Genomic DNA, 22229 nt, shown 5'->3' on the forward strand with positions numbered 1-22229 from the left:
TTAATCAGAGAAGTGAGAAAATGCAGAAACAAAGGAAAACAGTCAAATGAGACCATATAATAATACTTTAGTCATTAAGCAAAGTCAAGGACCTTTGGTTCCTCCTCAAGGGCTATAGATAATATTCTGAGCCACATCCTGTGAGCTGTCTTATAGATACTGAAACCCCCATCAGGTGGAAAAGTTACTACATGATGACCAGACTGTAGCCATAACAAGCTGCCACAATTCCAAGAACTGGCCTCAAAGAAATGGGAACAAACCGATCCTGGAACTAAGGACTAACTGTACTTAAAACAATCAAGATGATGCTGATCAGACCACCCCATGACTAATTTCAAGATGACTGTCAGAGCTGACTGTGCTGTTTCTGCACGTAGCCCCCTCCTTCCATCTATAAAATCTCTTGCCCACTGATTATCCCTGGCCTTTGGACAGGTGTCCACGCTCCCCACTGGTTGCCGGCCTCCGAAATAAAGCCAACCTCCTTACTGGTGAACCTAGTGGCAGGGCAGGAATAAAGACGCAGACATAGACAACAGGCTTGAGGACGCTGCGGGAAAGGTAAGCTGGGACGAAGTGAGAGAGTGGCGCTGACATATATACACTACCAAGTGTAAAATAAATAGCTAATGGGAAGCAGCTGCATAACATAGGAAGATCAGCTGGGTGCTTTGAGACCACCTAGAGGGGTGGGATAGGGAGGGTGGGAGGGAGACTCAAGAGGGAGGGGATATGGGGGTGTATGTATATGTATAGCTGATTCACTTTGTTATACAACAGAAACTAACACTATTGTAAAGCAATTATACTCCAATAAAGATGTAATAAATAAATAAACAAACAAACAAGTAAATAAAGCCAACCTCCTTTCCACCAACTTTGCCTCTTGGCTTTTTGAGCGGCAAGCAGCTGGCCTCCCCTTTTGGTAACAGTTTTGTGGCGCCTAACGTGGGGCTGTGCTCTCGCGACATCTGGCTCCCCGGGATTTTCCGAGCAGAGCCTCTGGACATGGCGTCGCGCCGGGATGGTGGCAATGAGCCCGCTGCTCTGGCTAGTTGGCCCCGAGAGGCGGATTTGGGGGACACTTCTAGCAGCTGCTGAAACCATTTTTTGGGGGGAGATCCTCCCTGTTTCTCTCCTGCTCGGCGCTGGCTGCCAATGTACGCTTTTCCTTGGTGGAATGGAAACATGCATCTGGATGAGCTGACGAGCTCCAAGACCGTGTAAGTCCACCGGTGTGCACCCGGGCAAACTTCTCTTTTGAGCACGAAGTGATATTTGGGCATTTTGCCAGTTGGTTCTGATGGGTGTCTGACGTTGAGGACCGTTTGTGAGCACTGAGTGTCATTTGGGGACTTGGCCATTTGGGTGTCATTTGGGCATTTTATTGGCTCCAGAGTGGCGAGCAGCTGGACGCCACTTTTGGTAACACTCTGGGTCTCCCCGCCTCTGAAGGTCTCTCCATCTCTTGTCTCTCTCCCTACCTCTTTCTCTGTCTTGCAAAACTGGGATCATGAAGTACACAATGTTCTGTAATTTGCTGTTTGGTTTAATCCTATGTAAGAAATACTTTTTCCATTTTTAAATGCAGACAGCCACGAGAGGATGATTCAGCTCAAAACTCTTAATTTAGGGCATGTTGATGTGCAGCTGCAGTTCTCCCATTCACAAATACTCACTGAGTGCGCATCGGGGACCAGGCTCAGGGCTGGTGGTGAAAGAGAGCTAATCTCGTGGAGTTTACAGTCCAGTAGGGAGGAACGATGCTAAAGGAGTCATCACCAGCGGGGTGACTATTACATAAAGAGAAGCACACGCGTTCTCAGGGAAACATAACAAGGGCCAGGTTAGGGCAGAACAATGGTAGCTCAGAACTGTGTTCCTGAAGAGGAAATCCCCAGATCTCGCTGACATTATCTCAAGGCCAGCTTGCATGCTTGCTGACTCTCTCCATGCGTGAGAAGCGCATGGGTCTTTCAGGTTGTGTTTTAAATAGAACTCTGCTCTCCAAAGTCAAGCCATCACACAAATTCAGTGCGGGAGGAAATGAACCCTCTCTTATACCGATCTGAGAATTTAAACAGGTACACTCCTTCTAGGAAAGCCATTTGGTGACATGCATTTGAAATAACAAGTTTAAAATGGCTTAAGCTTTGATCCAGAAATTACTTAGCAAGAATCTATCCTAAGAAATTAGTGAGAAACTTAGACACAATTTTATGTACAGAAGGTTCTTGGTACAATTGTTTACAATAATGGAGAGGGGACTGATAACCTAAATTTTCATCGAAATCAGAAAGGTAAAATAAATTATAGTCCTTTCAGTGGGATATTATATAATAAATAGGAATAGCTATCATTTGTTAAGCATTTACTGTGTCCTAAAAACCTGTTTAAAGCTTTTACAATATTACTTTCACAGAATATTTAATTTATGGGAAATACTTATTATATAAGGTTGAGAGGGAAATGGGAGTCAACAGATTTTATTTATATTCCAATTTGTATTTTATCATGCATTTATATGCACATACAATGAAAAAATACCAGAATGCTAATGACGGTGGGATTACCAGTGACTGGTAATTTTTCTTTTTTCTATATTTCTAAATTTTCTGTGATAAGGATCTATCAAACAAATTGATGTCTTTTAAGACATACTGTCTTTTTTTTTTTTGGCCATGCCACGAGGCATGAGGGGATCTTAGTTTCCCGACCAGGGATCTAACTTCCTGCAGTGGAAGTGCAGAGTCTTAACCACTGGACTGCCAGGGAAGTCCCAAGGCATACTATCCTTTAAAAGCACATTCAAATGTTATTAATGACTCCTTTGGATTAAATGCTTAACTATGAAAAAATCAAAGGCCAGAATATATCAGATGGTTGTTAATAAATCTGCAGGTGGCCCTGCTTCCTAAGGAACAGTGGGTTTGCAGGATGGGCACCAGATCCACCTCTCCACAGGTCAGATCCTACCTGGGTTTCCTTAGATAATTTGGAGTTGCTTCAGAGAGAATCTGGGCTTGAATCCTGATCCTATTACTTAGTGGGTAGACCTAACAGCTCACTTCACCTCTCAAATTCTCAGTTTCCTCATCTGTAAAATGGGAATCATAACATCTACCTCATGGAGTTGCTGTGAGGGTAAAACGATGCCCAGTCCAGGCAACTACCTCTGCCAGGTGCCTGCACATGCTGGCTTAGTAGCAGCAGCTGGGCGCTGCCCCGAAGGGCCCACAGTTGAGGTTTACTGTGATTGGGTTTGCTGGTGAGACACACACAGGTTCTGCCTGTGGGCTGGATTATGCTTAGCTGAGGGTTCCATTTCATGGATGACAGCTGTGGCGAAGTTGAAGCATGACCTTCAATCTCTTGCACTGCTGACGGGAGGCCTGGTTCTGACAAATGGTCCTGCGCTCTCAGCACCCATCACTCACGCCCTGTCAGAAGGAGCTGGTCACTGTTCCGGCCCAAAAAAGGGGGAGAGGAACGCTATTTAGGCTGCCCAGCCACAGTGTTTTTTCTCTTTTTTTCTTTAAAAGGGGCTCAGGACAGTACCATACATAGCCAGATATTTCAACAATCAAGGCTTTAGGGAGTAATTTTTAACTTTTATTTTAAAGGAATCTCTGAGAAGTTAAGGTTCTGAGGCTTGCAGAGAGACTAAATAAAAAATGTAACATTCTGGCACTCGTTGCCAGAAGGGTTGTTGTAGAGTTATTCCCCAGGGCTGGCCTTAAAATAACACCTCCTTTGGAATTTTGGAAGATGTACTGACAACCTGTTTTGTCAAATGTTTCTTCTTTGGGTGTTGGGGTGGTTACCAGGCTGAGCATAAGGGACACACACACACACTTACCATAATCAGTGTCAGGCACTTGAACTGAGTTGCATTGCTGACTGCTCTCAAGCTTGTGGTCCATTGTAGCACCTGATTCTTTTCACCGACACGCTCAGCTCTTACCCTGCATTTGTGCGAATGAGTTGCCCTTACCTGCATTTATCCCAACCAGACATCAAAGTAGTGGTTTCTGACTTACTGCTTCTCCAATCTCATGGACCAGTTGAACCACAGGGAAAGCCCAAATGGCAGCTGTCCTAGATCTATGGATGTGTGGGAGTGTTACCCCTAAAAACGAGAGCTCACGTCCACGGGGGCTCTACAGGCAAAGCAATAATTTCAGAGCTGAACATCAGCAGGAAAACTAATGAGACCATTTAAAACATGTGTTAACATGATATGCGTGTAAAATTAACAACCCTTTGATCGCTGAGTCGCAAACACCCTTCTGAGGTCAATCCGGATGCCACAGAGAAGACTGTCTCTCCAGGGCAGTGTGCCAGCCAGGAGCAGGAAGGCACTGGAGCCTGGGGATGACCCAGCTGCATCTTAAAATTAATACTGTGTTAAACTAGCCCCCCATGTAAGTGCTATCATCCTGGACTGCTTGTGGGAGCAACAGCTGTGTGTATGCAGAGTCCCGCCTCAGGACCATTCTTCCTCCTTTGGTTAATCAGTGCCAAACAATAAAGGCAACACTGCTGCATTAATAATCACTATCTACCGCTTCTCGAGTGCTGACTAAGCACCCAGCGCTGCGCTCAACCCTTTATGTGCATTACCTTGATTAGTCCTTCTAACGTCACTGTGAGGTGAGCACTTACCTAAAAGGTGTGGAAACTGGTGCTGTGAGTGTGACTTGCCCAGCCTCACAGGCAAGTGGGTGAGCTAGAATTTTTGCTTGTGTCTACCAGACGCTAAGAGATCCTCTTTCTTTTTTTAAAAGAAAATGTTTTATTTAAGTATAGTTATTTACAACTTTGCACTAATTTCAGGTATACAGCATAGTGATTCAGTTATTGTTTTGCAGATTATATTCCATTATAGGTTATTACAAGATAATGAATATAATTCCCTGTGCTGTACAGTAAATCCTTGTTGCTTATCTATTTTCTGTGTAGTACTTTGTATTGGTTAATCCCATGCTCCTAATTTGTCCCTCTTCCCCTTCCTCTCCCCTTTGGTAACCCTCAATTTGTTTTCTATGTCTGAGTGTGTTTTGTTTTGTATATAGATTCATTTGTCTTATTGTTTAGATTCCATATATCAGTGATATCATATAGTATTTGTCTCTCTCTGACTTATTTCACTAAGCATAATATTCTCTAGGTCCATCCATTTGCAAATGGCAATACTTCATTCTTTTTTAAGGCTGAGAATTATTCCATTGTATATATATACCACATCTTCTTTATCCATTCATCTGTTGATAGACGTTTAGGTTGCTTCCATGACCTGGCTATTGTAAATAGTGCTGCAATGAACATTGGCATGCATGTGTCTTTTTGTTTGTTTGTTTGTTTGTTTGTTTTTGCGATATGCGGGCCTCTCACTGTTGTGGCCTCTCCCGGTGCGGAGCACAGGCTCCGGACGCGCAGGCTCAGCGGCCATGGCTCACGGGCCCAGCCGCTCCGCGGCATGTGGGATCTTCCCGGACCGGGGCACGAACCCGTGTCCCCTGCATCGGCAGGCGGACTCTCAACCACTGCGCCACCAGGGAAGCCCGCATGTGTCTTTTTGAATTATGGTTTTCTCTGGGTATATGCCCAGGAGTGGGATTGCTGGATCATGTGGTAGCTCTATGTTTAGTTTTTTAAGGCTACTATTTTCCATAGTGGCTGCACCAATATACATTCCCACCAACAGTGCAGGAGGGTTCCCTTTTTTCCATACCCTCTATGGCATTTGATATCTATAGACTTTTTTTTTTTTTTTTTCTTTCGGCACGCGGGCCTCTCACTGCTGTGGCCTCTCCCGTTGCAGAGCACAGGCTCCGGACGCGCAGGCTCAGCGGCCATGGCTCACGGGCCCAGCCACTCCGCGGCATGTGGGATCTTCCCGAACCGGGGCACGAACCCGCGTCCCCTGCATCGGCAGGCGGACTCTCAACCACTGCGCCACCAGGGAAGCCCTCTATAGACTTTTTGATGACGGCCCTTCTGACTGGTGTGAAGTGATACTTCATTGTGGTTTTGATTTGCATTTCTTTAATAATTTGCAATGTTGAGCATCTTTTCATGTGTCTGTTGGCCATCTAACAGATGCTCTCTTAACCTGCAGTGGGTACTTCCTTCTTACGAAGGGTCAGTCGTAGGCTTCCTTCATGCAGGTCAGGGGGATTGCTCTAGCGTCTTACAACCAAAGTCCAGATACATTTCAGACTGACAGATGCTTATCTGTTCTTCTGATGGGGTGGGGTAGAGGTACCTGCATTTTGGTTTCGTAAGGTCTATTCCTAATCGCACCACCATCAATAGAACATAAGAAAAGGCAGGAGCAGGCTATTGTTGAAAGGCAGCCCGGGAGTTGGAAGAAGTCGTACAGAAATGAATCTTCCCCACAGGACATCTGGGCATCTGTTTGTTGCCCAGCACTTTCTGAACTAATCTGGGTCAGAGAGCAGGCAACTGTGACCTCATCCTGATGGCCTGCCATCATGGATAATGGGAAGCCACCCAAATGGCCACACCACCCACCTCATACAGATGCATTCTAACTCCACCACCCCTTCCTTCCCCATTCCAGGGACCCCTGAGCCGACAGCAGGACTGCCTTGCTGAAGTGTGTTTCCTGAGACACTTTAGGGCCAAGTCCTGGCATATCGTGTCGTGTCGCAGAAGCCACACTGAAGCCAGCCTCTGTCAGCAGAGACTGGAAGGCCTTCCTGAAGCTGTTAGAAATCCAGCCAAGAAACCCATCCCTCCTTCTGAGAAGGGAAGAAAGAGAGGCAGTCAGTTGACAAGGAAGGAGAGATCCTGGCAAGAAGCATAACTCAGCTCCCAGTGCCAGGGTAAGAGGGAGAGAAAAAATTAAGAAAGAAACAGCCAGCAGCTTATGCTCCTTTATATTTTCACAAACAAGATCCCCTGGCTGACCTTTCAGGCCAGCTGAGCATGCAAATAGGGCCCCCACGCTGTATCTCTCTGCTACTGTCTCCATGGCTGCTCCCAGACCTTGCATAGCCTGCCTGGGACTGCCTCCGTTACACCAGCGAATCCCAAATAAACACAGCCTGGCTGGAGGCAAAGGTGGAGCCAGGATTAAGGATTCTATCAGGATGGTCCTGGGGGCCCATGTGCTGAAGTCTGTTCTGGAGCATGAGTCCTGCTTGCTAAGGCACAGGCTCACCCCCTCATGCAGAGAGCAGGAGTGTGCCAGCTACACCAGAGTGGGAAATGGGCTCCCCATGCTGGATCTTAAGAGCTTGGGCCACTCTCCCACTCACTCTCTTAAAAGCATAGAAAGATAAATGGCCCTACAGACCACCAGAAAAGCATCTGCTTGTCCTTTGGCTTATACTTCTTTTTTAGCACATCACACCTCTCCACCATCCCCCAAATTCAATACATTCAACACCATCCACAATTTAGCCTGAACTTAGTCTCCAAATCTGTCTCCAGCTACCAGGACACAGACAATCTGGGCAAGGGCCCGTTCTCTAACCTCCTATCAAACTTGCCATGTCTTTGCTTGAGCCATTCACTCTGCCAGGCATGCGCCCTCCTCACCTCCTCTTAGCCAGTAAAACCCTACCTGTTGCCACGGGCCAGCTCAGATGCCACCTCTATCATGATGCTCTCCCTCATCGTTCCAGCCCCAAGCTATCTATGAAATATGGACAGGACCCCTCATATGGCCCTTCCTGGTTCTCATGTTTACTGTACTACAAAAGCTCTTTGTGGTTAGCGAACGTTTCTTGTATTGCTTTGTATTTCTTACATCAGTTGGTTCTATACAGTGCAGCCATTCTTTCTCGTTGTTCTATCAAATTCCAGTGCCTACCTTCTAAATATGGTATCCCTGTGTCCCCTCTAAGTCCCATCTAAAGTGATGAACTTTCTGACCTTCTTCCTGGTCTGGTGGTCTCTGCAGATTCTGGCACACTCAGAACTACACTTTGGGAGGTTCCTCTGGGCGTTTCAGAGGGAGTGGAGCTGGGAAAAGAGTCGGGTCCAGGGTGTTGCACAGCGTTTGCATACCTTCATATAATTTGTGCATGTGGAATTGTGTGATATGGCCATCCTGATGAAACCAGAAGGTGGAAGATTTGTTAAGAGCCCTTTTTAACAGTCCAGGAGAAAATCCAACATAACTCAGCTGAAGGAGAGGCAGAGGAAATGGGGAGAGGAGGACAAATACAAGCAACGTTATAGAGGGAGATGTGTAAGACTCTAGGGAGACTGGCTGTTTTACACTTAACCTAATATCCATTCTCTCTTCTTGAAACAGAATTCTGATTGATCTTCCCTTGAGGAACCAAGTTTACCAGCTCAAGCCATAAGGCTTGAGTGGGGCACATACCCCAAACTTGGCCAGTGAGAACACCATATCCCCCAGGGACTGATTTTTCCTGGTGCTATCAGAAAAGAGACTCTTTAAAAAATTTTTTTTTTTGCTGTGGTGAGGCTAAAGACCCTCCCAAGAAAGAAAACAAATAGAAAAAACAAAGCAAAAAGACAGAGTCCAGTTAACATTTTTGAGACTTTAGATCCTACTGTGGTGGAAATCAGTGAACTTCCCCATCATATGAGCTAGTCCATTTCCTTTGGACATAAATCAACTGAGCCATATTTCCACAACTTTCAACAGAGGGTCCTAACTAACATAAGGACTGGGGGCCAAATGTTGGACACAAGGGAAACTGAAGAGTCAAAATGTCCTGATGTTTGGGGAACTGGGAGGAAGGTGACTACCACCATCAATTGCTATAAACACAAACGACAAAAAGGTCATGTAAACATCAACGTTTAGAAAACAATACACGATATGAGCTAAAATTCATGTGAAAAATCCAAGCAAGATTAGTGTGTTCAGAGCAAAAAAAGAAAGTAGGGAAAACGGTACAATTTTAACAACCAGTAGAAGGCAGAATCAGTTCAGTTGCTATTCACCGTCAAGTGACCTCTTCAAACGGAAAAGAACAGCACAAATACTACAAAAAGAAACATCAGTGAAGATGTGTGACGCTCTAGTAAAAAAAAAAAAAAAAAAGAATTGACTCACTAAACGTGTGTTCATGTCTCCAGGCTGATTTGTTTTATATCCTTGAATATTGGAGGAACTTGCAGGTGTGGACTCAGCATCACTCCAAGTGACCTTTGAAAAATCATGGAAAATAGCAGATATGCCAAAAGATAACGTCTCCACTTTCAACAAAGGAAAAGGGATGGCTTTGGAAAACTTCACATGGCAAATCCAGACCTCAACCTCCAGCAGAAGTCCAGAGTTGATTATTACACAAATGGTTGTGAATACTTAAAAGGTGAACATAGTAGTCCCCAGTAACAAGTGTGATTTCACATAGAAACAAGGCATATGAGCCTAACACGTCATTTCCAAAGTCTTTACAATGCCCACGAGGCCCTTCGTGATCTGGCTCCTGCGTGCCTCTCCTTCCTGGTCCCTTACGCTCCCACCTCTTCTACTTTGGCCCTTGCCCCACAACATATAGGTACACACGTTCACTCTGCTCCAACCATCCTGACCTTCATTCTGTCCCTGGGATGCTCCAAATTCATCCCTAGTGCAGGGACTTTGATCTTCCTACTCCTGGGACCTGGAGCCCTCGTCCATCTCAGTGTAGCATAGCACAGTCCTTCTCATCTATTAGATCTCATCTCAATATTACCTTCTCAGTAGAAGACTTTATTAAAAGGACCTTATCTAAAATGATGGGATTTGCTTACCTCTTTACTCTCTCTCTCCATTCCCTAAAGCTGTGCTGTCCCATGCAGTAGCCACATGTGGCTGTTGCACACTTGACTATACTAAGTCCTCACTGATATTGTGTAGTTAGGTGAAAATACACTGGACTTTGAAGACTTGGTATGAAAAAAAGGATATAAAATGCCTCATTAAAAAATAATTTATATATCTTGAGTTATATACAACATACTGTTAAAATTAATCCCACCTGTTTCCTTTTACTTTTTTTTAATGTAGCTACTCAAAAAATAAATTTTTTTGTGTGGCTTCTGTTACATTTCTGTTGAACAACAGTGCCCTGGCGGGGTGGGGAAAGCTTAAGAAGAAAGACCTTATCTGTGTTGTTTGCTGTAAATATATATCCACACTTGGAACCATAGCTGATACATACTAGGTACTCAATAAAAAGTTGCCGATTGAGTTAATGATCTGCTTTTTTAAAAAAAATAGGGTCACTAGATCGGTAGCTCTTGGAAATGCTTTGTCTTTCCTTTCATCAGAGCTTTTGACAAAAGTTGTTATTTGTTCACAGCAAATTCAAAGTCAGTTGAAGGATCATGCCCCAGGGACGTTGATTTGAGGTCACTGGGATAAACTACTTTCAGAAAGAAAGAGGGAAAGCAAGTTCAAATTATTGGATGTCACGGAATCTAAGTCACCATCTATTGTAAATGTTGCATCATTTTATATATAATACAACTAAGAAAAAAACCACTACCAAATAAACTAAGACACAGCATTGATTCTAAGCTATCATCAGAGGTGTCAAAATGTGGGGGAAATGTGTGTCTTAGAATCAATGAAATATTGTATAAATGTCCCCAAAAAGGAAGATGATAATTCCCCTTGATTGTCCAGCCAGACTCCATCTGGACCATACATGTGGAGGAGGTCATCCTCTCATTCCTTCATTCCTTTCCTCACTTCACTCTGATGGGAAGAAGGTCTTTTGTAAGACAGTTAAGAAGCCAATATTTTTATCATAGTAACTCTTTGAAAATATGCTGTGAGAGATGGTCCAAAAGTGGTGTTGGGATCGTTCCATTCTGAAGAATGTGGAACACTTAAATGTACTCTTACGACCGAAAGTAGGGAATTCAGCCATCCTTTGAGGGAGGACCCAGGGAGTTTTGGGTATGGAGTGAAGAAGGAGGGACCCCAGAGAAAGAAGGGGACTCCATGAGACCCACGGGGTTGGCTGTGAAGACTGAAAACATCTGCAGGAGAAAGCAATGTTTTGGAACGTCCTTTGAGTTCTGTGTGGTTATGACAAACTGGTTGTACTGTTTTTCTTTCTGGTAACGGATTATGCCTGCACTCCTCTGCAGGATCCTGGGCATATGAACTCTTTTGACTACAACAGCTTAAGAGAGGTATTGACAAATTATCTAGACTGATAATTCTCAGGTAGCGGTTTGCAAACCATGAGCACTGGTGGGTTCTTTGACACTGTGTGCCCCTTGGGGTGCTGTGGAAGGTACCCAAGCAGGCAGGACATGAAGCTTCACCCCAGGTTCTCTTTATTGTTTCTCTCTATTTTGCTTGCATGCAGGTCTTCTAGTAACCCAGAGTTGCCGGGACCACCTTCAGATTTGAAGATTCCTTACTCATAGGTCTGTTTTTCAATCTTTAGAGTTAGCTAGTAGAGGTTGATAGGCTACACTTAGAATTAACATGTATGATAAGACCTCACCCTTATCACTGGAAATAGCCTATATTTGAAAATTCCTTGAATTCAAAACTCCGTCCTAATGGCCCTCTTGCTCACTACCCTCCCTTGAAGGTCCTGCTTCTGTGTAAGATTTTGTTTTCTACCTATATATCACTTGGCTAAAATAATTTTGAAAACCACTAATCTGAAACAGTGGTTCCAAAACATAGTCAAACAGTGATATACTTTGCTATCACAACATCACTGATGTTACAATACAGATTCTTGGGTCTCATCCCAGAACTACTAAGTCAAAATTTCAGGCTGTTGTCCAATAATAAAGCCAATTGCCTGACAAACAGGTGACCTGTCCATCACTGGATGTGTTGAAGTGGAGGTTAGATGATAAGATTTCAGTAAAGTCGATGGAAGTTTCTTCTTTGGGAGTTACTTTGACTTAGAAAATCTCTTTAATATTACCTCCAAAGTCTCTGACTTTACGACTAAAAGGCCCCCAGATTCTCTGCCCTTAGCACTAGTGACCTGGTGGACTTGTGGACTGAAACAACAGAGATCCAGGCATCAGTGGAGTGTTAACCCCCCCAGAAATACTACAAGTGCTTTAACGGGAATAAGGCTTCTTTATGGTACTTATGCATTGGTTCTGATATATTTCCCAGACGGAAGAAATCAATAGAACCAACAGAGAGGGAAAATGACAAGGATAATTCAAATTCATCTTTCATAGAAGATAGTAAATGTTTACATTTGAATATGGAATACCTATTGATATATTACAAACCGGATAATGCAACTTAATTAGCAGGCACCAACTCAGCAGGAGTGACAGTGCGTTCCTGCTTCTTCTGTTCTTCTCTCCACCTCATTTTCTTCTTCCTCACCAGGGATAGATAGCATAAACTCTAAGACTGAACATGTCAGTGCCTGCCCCTCTGCATCTCTCAACGGTAGGGTCTAATCACGTAGGTTCAGCCCTGCCCTACTTCTTCTTCTTTTCTTTTTTCATTTGGCTGTGCCCTGCAGCCTGTGGGATCTTAGTTCCCCCACCAGGGATCGAACCCACGCCCCCTGCAGTGGAAACTTATCCCCTGGACGGCCAGGGAAGGCCCAGCCCTGCCCTACTTCTGAGCCAATCCTGAGCAAGTTGTGCTTGCATGTATTCCTTCATTCAACAGATATTCATTGAGCCCTTGGTTTAAAACACGCCTTATATAATGGGAATAAAGATATGAAGGACATAATCCCTCCTCCTTCAGGGAAGCAAATAGGGAATTCTAGTAATCAAACTTGCGTAAATCCAATGTCTGATTATGAGCACTCATTTGTATCAGCCTTTTCTTAACCCCAAGCACACATGCCCAAGCCATTCAACAGGATTTCTGCCTTTCTCCATCACACCCCAGTTCCCATGCTGGGACTGTAGGCTTGCCTTGAGCCCCACCTCACTTGATTGAAATCCTACTAACAGGTACCACTTTATTCTCCTGGGGCCAAAGTTGATACCCTTGATACCAGGATCCAACTGAGACGGCCTCTTGCCATCTCCCCCTCTCCATCCCCGTGCTGCCACCAGCCTGATTTTGATGTAAATAGATTTTCCTAGGTCTCATGAATCTGAGGGTATAGATGGGATCATAGTAATCATAATAACTCATCTTTGGTACTATTGGCAGTTACAGGTATGGGTTCCAATATGTGTTATGGAGTTCTTAATATTTTCATTTTTCATTCCTGGATCGCTTCACTCCAATAATTGCTGGACCTGGAGGCCCTCTCAGAAACTGACTGGATGCTGTCCTGAGAATTGCCCCTCTTCCTTTTTGAGCGAGACTTTTCCCCAGAGTCACATGCCTGGTGATCTCTTAGGATAAATTCTCATCCTTGCGTCCTTATGAGAATTGTCTTCTGACAAGCCGCCCAGTCAACTCACCAAATTTCTGAGGCTCATCATCTACCTTAACAGACCAACTGCATCAGGCCCCTTGGACGTTTACATCGCCTCAGGTCCGGCTCAAGTTTGCCCAACCCCTATGGCTGCTGCTGTGGTTTGAATTGTTCTCCCTGCCCATAAGAGATTTGTTGAAGTCCTAACCCTTAGTATCGCAGAATGTGACCTTATTTGGAAATAGGATTGTTGCAGACACAATTAGTTAGGATGAAATCATGCTGCAGTAGGGTGGGCCCTTAATCCAATATAAGTGGTGTCCTTATACAAAGAAGGAAAGTAGATAAAAACTTGCACAGATGGAAGGCAACATGAAGACACACAGAAAAAATGCCATGTGATGACAAAGGCAGAGATTGGAGTGATGCTGCCACAAATCAAAGAATACCTGAGGCTACCAGATTCTGGAAGAGGCATGGAAGGATCCTCCCTGACAGGTCTGAGTGGGAGAATGGCCCTGCCAAGACCCTGATTTCAGACTTCTAACTTCCAGAACCATGAGACAATAAGTTTTTCCTGGCGTAAGTCACCTGGGTGTGGTAACTTATTACAGTAGCTGTAGGAGACTAATACAGATGCCATATTACCCTCTTGGTTATCTCTGTAGGGGATTCAAAGGAAGGAGGGAGACTACGGTCCTGCTCTACCATAAAACTGTGTGTCTGACTTTAGTCCTTTTTACCTTACAACTGTGTTATTTATCCCCAGAGTCACCTGTCCCTCACTCTTGCTCATTCCCTTTTCCCTGCCAGCTGCTGAGACTCTTGCTGGCTTCCCAGCTTACCTATTTGATTCGTAACAAAAGCAAAGACTCTGTCTTCCTGATTTACATCTTAGGGACATAAAGAAAAGCAAGTGATTTTGTGTACAAGATTTGTTCTCCTAGCATCTTTGGGGTTGCAGGCTATATGAAGAAAAAAAGGCAGACAGTATGCTGCCAGTCATATTCCAGGATAATACACGCTCACTATCAAAGTAGATTTGCATTTAAATTATTCATCCACCGGCGGTGCTGATCCATACCACCTCCCCTACCTTGTGAGAAGAGATAAGGAGATAAACTGTTGCTTCAAGACTGAGCAAAATTAATTTACCTACGGGGAAACGGACCTATCATCACGATTCACTTATCATATTATAAGCTATACTAACTCATAAAACTAAGAAAAGTTAGAATTCTTCATTGCCAGTTTAGAAATCATCTCAAGCTGGTTTAAGAAAAGAAAATTATTAAAAAAAAACAGAAACAAAACAAAAAACTAGGATGTGCGCAAAGTGAAGGGCCAGGAGAAGGGCACTGGAAGTAGAGACAGAAAAGCCATCTGTATTTGCTCTCCACTTTTCTCTGCTCTTCTCTCTCTAACTGATTTGTTTTTTTATTTGTTTGTTTGTTTGTTTTTGTTTTGTTTCTGTTTTGTCCTTGTTTTCCGAGGACCAGCTTTCTTGGTGCATCCACCTACTTGGTGGAAATGCTTCATAAATTCATGCTACAGGTTGAGCAATTAGTCTTCTCTTAGTCTCAATTACTAATTCCTGGCAAGGGACTCTGATTGGCCCAGCTCCAATCGAGAGCTCACCTCTGCACCAATCAGGTGTAGTAGGGGTGGGGTAAGGCAAGGAGTGGGCAGCACCATAAAGCTGGAACATGGCTGCCGAGGGTCACCTCTTGTGGCTGTAAATAGCAGTGTCAAGGAAAACGGGCTAGCTGAGCAAACAATCGTAAAGATGTCTTTTACTATGATGCTCTAAGAAGCTTCTCTAACCAGCCACACAAACACAATAGTAATGTCAGAAGACTAGAAATAGACCAGCTAATCAGCTCCTTCCTTGTTCTCAATAGGACTCAGAGATGGGATTAAGGGACAAATCCTAGTGACTGACACCATGCTTTACTTAGAATTACCCCTCTGTTGACAGCTCTTTCTCCCAGGATGTGTTCTCTGGCAGGAGATTCCTCAGTCTTTTAAGCAAATGAGTTCTGTTAACACCAATAAGCCACAGTGCAAAGAGAGTAAAAGATCCTCTAGACCACTGAGTGTGGGCTCTATATCTGGGCCAAGGAAGGAGTCAGGTTAAAAATATGAAAGGAGTCAGCTTCTTACTCAGAGGATAATTTTTAGGATGCGTTAATTGCCAAATGCTTCCTCCTTACTTACTTCTAGAGAATACAGTGTTGGGTGCAGGAAAACAAGTTACTGTATAGAATGATCTGGGTTCAAATTCTGTTCCCACATTATCATTAAGACTTGAACAAAGACAGAGAAGGACAAATACTGTGTGGTATAATTTATATGTGGAATCTAAAAAAAAGAGGAACTCAGAAGCAGAGAGTAGAATGGTGGTTGCCAGAGGCTGGGGCGGGGGTGAGGGAAATGGGAAGATATTGGTCAAGGGTACAAACTTTTAGTTATAAGATGAATAATTTCTGAGGATGTAGTGTACAGCATGGTGACTAGAGTTAGTATTACTGTATTATATACTTGAAATTTGCTAAGAGAATAGATCTTAAGCATTGTCACCATCCCCCCTAAAAAGGTAACTATATGAGGTGATGGATGTATTAATTAACATGGTTGTGGTAATCATTTAACAGTGTATATCAGTCATCATGTTGTACACTTTATTTTTTATTTTATTTATTTATTTTTATACAGCAAGTTCTTAGTTATCTATTTTATTTTTTAATATAATTTTATTGTTTTTATACAGTAGGTTTCTATTAGTAATCTATTTTATACATATTAGTGTATACATGTCAATCCCAATCTCCCAATTCATCCCACCCCTGCTTTCCCCCCTTGGTGTCCATATATTTGTTCTCTACGTCTATGTCTCTATTTCTGCCTTGCAAACCAGTTCATCTGTACGATTTTTCTAGATTGCACATATATGCATTAATATATGACATTTGTTTTTCTCTTTCTGACTTACTTCACTCTGTACGACAATCTCTAGGTCCATCCATGTCTCTACAAATGACCCAATTTCGTTCCTTTTTATGGCTAAATAATATTGCATTCTATATATGTACCACATCTTCTTTATCCATTTGTCTGTTGATGGGCATTTAGGTTGCATCCGTGACCTGGCTATTATGAATAGTGCTGCAATGAACATTGGGGTGCATGTGTCTTTTTGAATTATGGTTTTCACTGGGTATATGCCCAGTAGTAGGATTGCTAGGTCATATTGTAATTCTATTTTTAGTTTTTTAAGGAACTACCATACTGTTCTCCATAGTGGCTGTATCAATTTACATTCCCACCAACAGTGCAAGAGGGTTCCTTTTTCTCCACACTCTCTCCAGCATTTGTTTTTTGTAGATTTTCTTATGATGCCCGTCTAACCAGTGTGAGGTGATACCTCATTGTAGTATTGATTTGCATTTCTCTAATAATTAGTGATGTTGAGCAGCTTTTCATGTGCCTCTTGTTCATCTGTATATCTTCTTTGGAGAAATGTCTATTTAGGTCTTCTGCCCATTTTTTGATTGGGCTGTTGGTTTCTTTAATATTGAGCTGCATGAGCTGTTTATATATTTTGGAGATTACTCGTTTGTCCGTTGATTCATTTGCAAATATCTTCTCCCACTCTGAGGGGTGTCTTTTCACCTTGTTTATGGTTTCCTTTGCTGTGCAAAAGCTTTTAAGTTTCATTAGGTCCCATTTGTTTATTTTTGTTTTTATTTCCATTACTCTAGGAGGTGAGTCAAGAAAGATCTTGCTGTGATTTATGTCAAAGAGTGTTCTTCCTATGTTTTTCTCCAAGAGTTTTATAGTGTCCAGTCTTATATTTAGGTCTTTAATCCATTTTGAGTTTATTTTTGTGTATGGTGTTAAGGAGTGTTCTAATTTCATTCTTTTACATGTAGCTGTCCAGTTTTCCCAGCACCACTTATTGAAGAGACTGTCTTTTCTCCATTGTATATCCTTGCCTCCTTTGTCATAGACTAGCTGACCATAGGTGCATGGGTTTGTCTTTGGACTTTCTATCCTGTTCCATTGATCTATATTTCTATTTTTGTGCAAATACCATATTTTCTTGATTACTGTAGCTTTGTAGTATAGTCTGAAGTCAGGGAGTCTGATTCCTCCAGCTCCGTTTTTTACCCTCAAGACTGCTTTGGCCATTTGGGGTCTTTTGTGTCTCCATACAAATTTTAAGATTTTTTTGTTCTAGTTCTGTCAAAAATGCCATTGGTAATTTAATAGGGATTGCAGTGAATCTGTAGATTGCTTTGGGAAGTATAGTCATTTTCACAATATTGATTCTTCCAATCCAAGAACATGGTATATCTCTCCATCTGTTTTGTCATCTTTGATTTCTTTCATCAGTGTCTTATAGTTTTCCAAGTACATGTCTTTTAGTTCCTTAGGTAGGTTTATTCCTAGGTATTTTATTCTTTTTCTTGCAGTGGTGAATGGGATTGTTTCCTTAATTTCTGTTTCTGATCTTTCATTGTTAGTGTATAGGAATGCAAGAGATTTCTGTGCATTAATTTTGTATCCTGCAACTTTACCAAATTCATTGATTAGCTCTAGTAGTTTTCTGGTGGCAACTTTAGGATTATCTATGTATAGTATCATGTCATCTGCAAACAGTGACAGTTTTACTTCTTCTTTTACAATTTGTATTCCTTTTCTTTCTTTTTCTTCTCTGATTGCCATGGCTAGGACTTCCAAAACTATGTTGAATAATAGTGGTGAGAGTGGACATCCTTGTCTTGTTCCTGATCTTAGAAGAAATGCTTTCAGTTTTTCACCATTGAGAATGATGTTTGCTGTGGGTTTGTCATATATGACCATTATTATCTTAAGGTAGGTTCCCTCTATACCCACTTTCTGGAGAGTTTTTATCATAAATGGGTGTTAAATTTTGTCAAAAGCTTTTTCTACATCTATTGAGATGATCAATTGGTTTTTATTCTTCAATTTGTTAATATGGTGTATCACATTGACTGATTTGTGTATATTGAAGAATCCTTGCATTTCTGGGATAAATTGCACTTGATCATGCTGTATGATCCTTTTAATGTGTTGTTGCATTCTGTTTGGTAGTATTTTGTTGAGGATTTTTGCATCTATATTCATCAGTGATATTGGTCTGTAATTTTCTTTTTTTTGTAGTATCCTTGTCTGATTTTCTATCAGGGTGATGGTGCCCTCATAGAATGAGTTTGGGAGTGTTCTTTCCTCTGCAATTTTTTGGAAGAGTTTGAGAAGAATGGGTGTTAGCTCTTGTCTAAATGTTTGATAGAATTCACCTGAGAAGCCATCTGGTCCTGGACTTTTGTTTATTGGAAGATTTTAAATCAGAGTTTCAATTTAATTACTTGTGATTTGTCTGTTCATGTTTTCTATTTCTTCCTGGTTCAGTCTTGGAAGTTTATAGCTTTCTAAGAATTTGTGCATTTCCTCCAGGTTGTCCATTTTACTGGCATAGAGTTGCTTGTACTAGTCTCTTATGATGCTTTGTATTTCTGCAGTGTCCATCATAACTTCTCCTTTTTCATTTCTAATTTTAATGATTTGAATCCTCTCCCTCTTTTTCTTGATGAGTCTGGATAAAGGTTTATCAATTTTGTTTATCTTCTCAAAGAACCAGCTTTTAGTTTTATTGATCTTTGGGTTTTGTTTGTTCTTCTTTTTCTAGTTCCTATAGGTGTAAGTTTAGATTGTTTATTTGGGATTTTTCTTGTTTCTTGAGGTAGGATTGTATTGCTATAAACTTCCCTCTTAGAACTGCTTCTGCTGCATCCCATAGGTTTTGGATTGTCGTGTTTTCGTTGTCATTTGTCTCTAGGTATTTTTAATATCCTCTTTGATTTCTTCAGTGATCTCTTCATTATTTAGTAACATTGTTTATCCTCCATTTGCTTTGTTTTTTTTTTTTTACATTTTTTCCCCTCTAATTTCTTTCTTTTTTTTTAATCTTTATTGGAGTATAATTGCGTTACAATGGTGTGTTAGTTTCTGCTGTATAATAAAGTGAATCAGTTATACATATACTTATGTTCCCATATCTCTTCCCTCTTGTGTCTCCTTCCCTCCCTCCCTCCCTATCCCACCCCTCTAGGTGGTCACAAAGCACCGAGCTCATCTCCCTGTGCTATGCGGCTGCTTCCCACTAGCTATCTATTTTACGTTTGGTAGTGTATATATGTCCATGCCACTCTCTCACTTTGTCACAGCTTACCCTTCCCCCTCCCCATATCCTCAAGTCCATTCTCTAGTAGGTCTGTGTCTTTATTCTCGTCTTACACCTAGGTTCTTCATGACATTTTTTTTCTTATATTCCATATATATGTGTTAGCATACGGTATTTGTCTTTCTCTTTCTGACTTACTTCACTCTGTATGACAGACTCTAGGTCCATCCACCTCACTACAAATAACTCAATTTCGTGTTTTTTTTTTTTTTTTTTGGTGGTACGTGGGCCTCTCACTGTTGTGGCCTCTCCCGTTGCGGAGCACAGGCTCTGGACGCACAGGCTCAGCGGCCACGGCTCACGGGCCTAGCCACTTCGCGGTATATGGGATCTCCCCGGACCGGGGCGCGAACTCCTGTCCCCTGCATCGTCAGGCAGACTCTCAACCACTGCACCACCAGGGAAGCCCAATTTCGTTTCTTTTTATGGCTGAGTAATATTCCATTGTATATATGTGCCACATCTTCTTTATCCATTCATCCGATGATGGACATTTTAGGTTGTTTCCAGCTCCTGGCTATTGTAAATAGAGCTGCAATGAACATTTTGGTACATGACTCTTCTTTAATTATGGTTTTCTCAGGGTATATGCCGAGTAGTAGGATTGCTGGGTCATATGGTAGTTCTATTTGTAGTTTTTTAAGGAACCTCCATACTCTTCTCCATAGTGGCTGTGCCAATTCACATTCCCACCAGCAGTCCAAGTGTGTTCCCTTTTCTCCACACCCTCTCCAGCATTTATTGTTTCTAGATTTTTTGATGATGGCCATTCTGACCGGTGTGAGATGATATCATTGTAGTTTTGATTTGCATTTCTCTAATGATTAATGATGTTGAGCAATCTTTCATGTGTATGTTGGCAATCTGTATATCTTCTTTTGGAGAAATGTCTATTTAGGTCTTCTGCCCATTTTTGGATTGGGTTTGTTGTTTTTGTTATTGAGCTGCATGAGCTGCTTATAAATTTTGGAGATTAGTCCTTTGTCAGTTGCTTCAGTTGCAAATATTTTCTCCCATTCTGAGGGTTGTCTTTTGGTCTTGATTATGGTTTCCTTTACTGTGCAAAAGCTTTTAAGTTTCATTAGGTCCCATTGGTTTATTTTTGTTTTAATTTCCCTTTCTCTAGGAGGTGGGTCAAAAAGGATCTTGCTGTGATTTATGTCATAGACTGTTCTGCCTATGTTTTCCTCTAAGAGTTTGATAGTTTCTGGCCTTACATTTAGGTCTTTAATCCATTTTGAGCTTATTTTTGTGTATGGTGTTAGGGAGTGTTCTAATCTCATACTTTTCCATGTACCTGTCCAGTTTTCCCAGCACCACTTATTGAAGAGGCTGTCCTTTCTCCACTGTACATTCCTGCCTCCTTTATCAAAGATAAGGTGACCATAGGTGCATGGGTTTATCTCTGGGCCTTCTATCCTGTTCCATTGATCTATATTTCTGTTTTTGTGCCAGTACCATACTGTCTTGATTACTGTAGCTTTGTAGTATAGTCTGAAGTCAGGGAGCCTGATTCCTCCAACTCTGTTTTTCGTTCTCAAGATTGCTTTGGCTATTCGGGGTCTTTTGTGTTTCCATACAAATTGTGAAAATTTTTGTTCTAGTTCTGTGAAAAATGCCAGTGGTAGTTTGATAGGGATTGTATTGAATCTGTAGATTGCTTTGGGTTGTAGAGTCATTTTCACAATGTTGTTTCTTCCAATCCAAGAACATGGTATATCTCTCCATCTATTTGTATCACCTTTAATTTCTTTCATCAGTGTCTTATAATTTTCTGCATACACGTCTTTTGTCTCCTTAGGTAGGTTTATTCCTAGATATTTTATTCTTTTTGTTGCAATGGTAAATGGGAGTGTTTTCTTGATTTCACTTTCAGATTTTTCATCATTAGTGTATAGGAATGCCAGAGATTTCTGTGCATTAATTTTGTATCCTGCTACTTTACCAAACTCATTGATTAGCTCTAGTAGTTTTCTGGTAGCATCTTTAGGATTCCCTACGTATAGTATCATGTCATCTGCAAAGAGTGACAACTTTACTTCTTCTTTTCCAATTTGCATTCATTTTATTTCCTTTTCTTCTCTGATTGCTGTGGCTAAAACTTCCAAAACTATGTTAAATAAGAGTAGTGAGAGTGGGCAACCTTGTCTTGTTCCTGATCTTAGTGGAAATGCTTTCAGTTTTTCACCATTGAGGACGATGTTGGCTGTGGGTTTGTCATATATGGCCTTTATTATGTTGAGGAAAGCTCCCTCCGTGCCTACTTTCTGCAGGGTTTTTATCATAAATGGGTGCTGAATTTTGTCAAAAGCTTTCTCTGCATCTATTGAGATGATCATATGGTTATTCTCCTTCAATTTCTTAATATGGTGTATCACATTGATTGATTTGTGTATATTGAAGAATCCTTGCATTCCTGGAATAAACCCTACTTGATCATGGTGTATGATCCTTTTAATGTGCTGTTGGATTCTGTTTGCTAGTATTTTGTTGAGGATTTTTGCATCTATGTTCATCGGTGATATTGGCCTGTAGTTTTCTTTCTTTGTGACATCCTTGTCTGGTTTTGGAATCAGGGTGATGGTGGCCTCATAGAATGAGTTTGGGAGTGTTCCTCCCTCTGCTATATTTTGGAA

At 41.8% G+C, this 22229-nt stretch overlaps 1 protein-coding gene across 1 annotated transcript in view; it reads left to right on the forward strand.

Annotated features, from left to right (window-relative positions):
- Nucleotides 1-1019: 1019 nt before the first annotated feature.
- Nucleotides 1020-22229, forward strand: part of SORL1 (sortilin related receptor 1) — a 258666-nt gene continuing 237456 nt past the window's right edge. The window contains exon 1 of the mRNA XM_067751357.1: nucleotides 1020-1226. The gene's annotated coding sequence lies outside the window, so the exon portion shown is untranslated. The remainder of the gene's footprint in view (nucleotides 1227-22229) is intronic.

The sequence above is a fragment of the Pseudorca crassidens genome, chromosome 9 (assembly GCF_039906515.1).
Source record: "Pseudorca crassidens isolate mPseCra1 chromosome 9, mPseCra1.hap1, whole genome shotgun sequence".
NCBI classification, from domain to species: Eukaryota; Metazoa; Chordata; class Mammalia; order Artiodactyla; family Delphinidae; genus Pseudorca; species Pseudorca crassidens.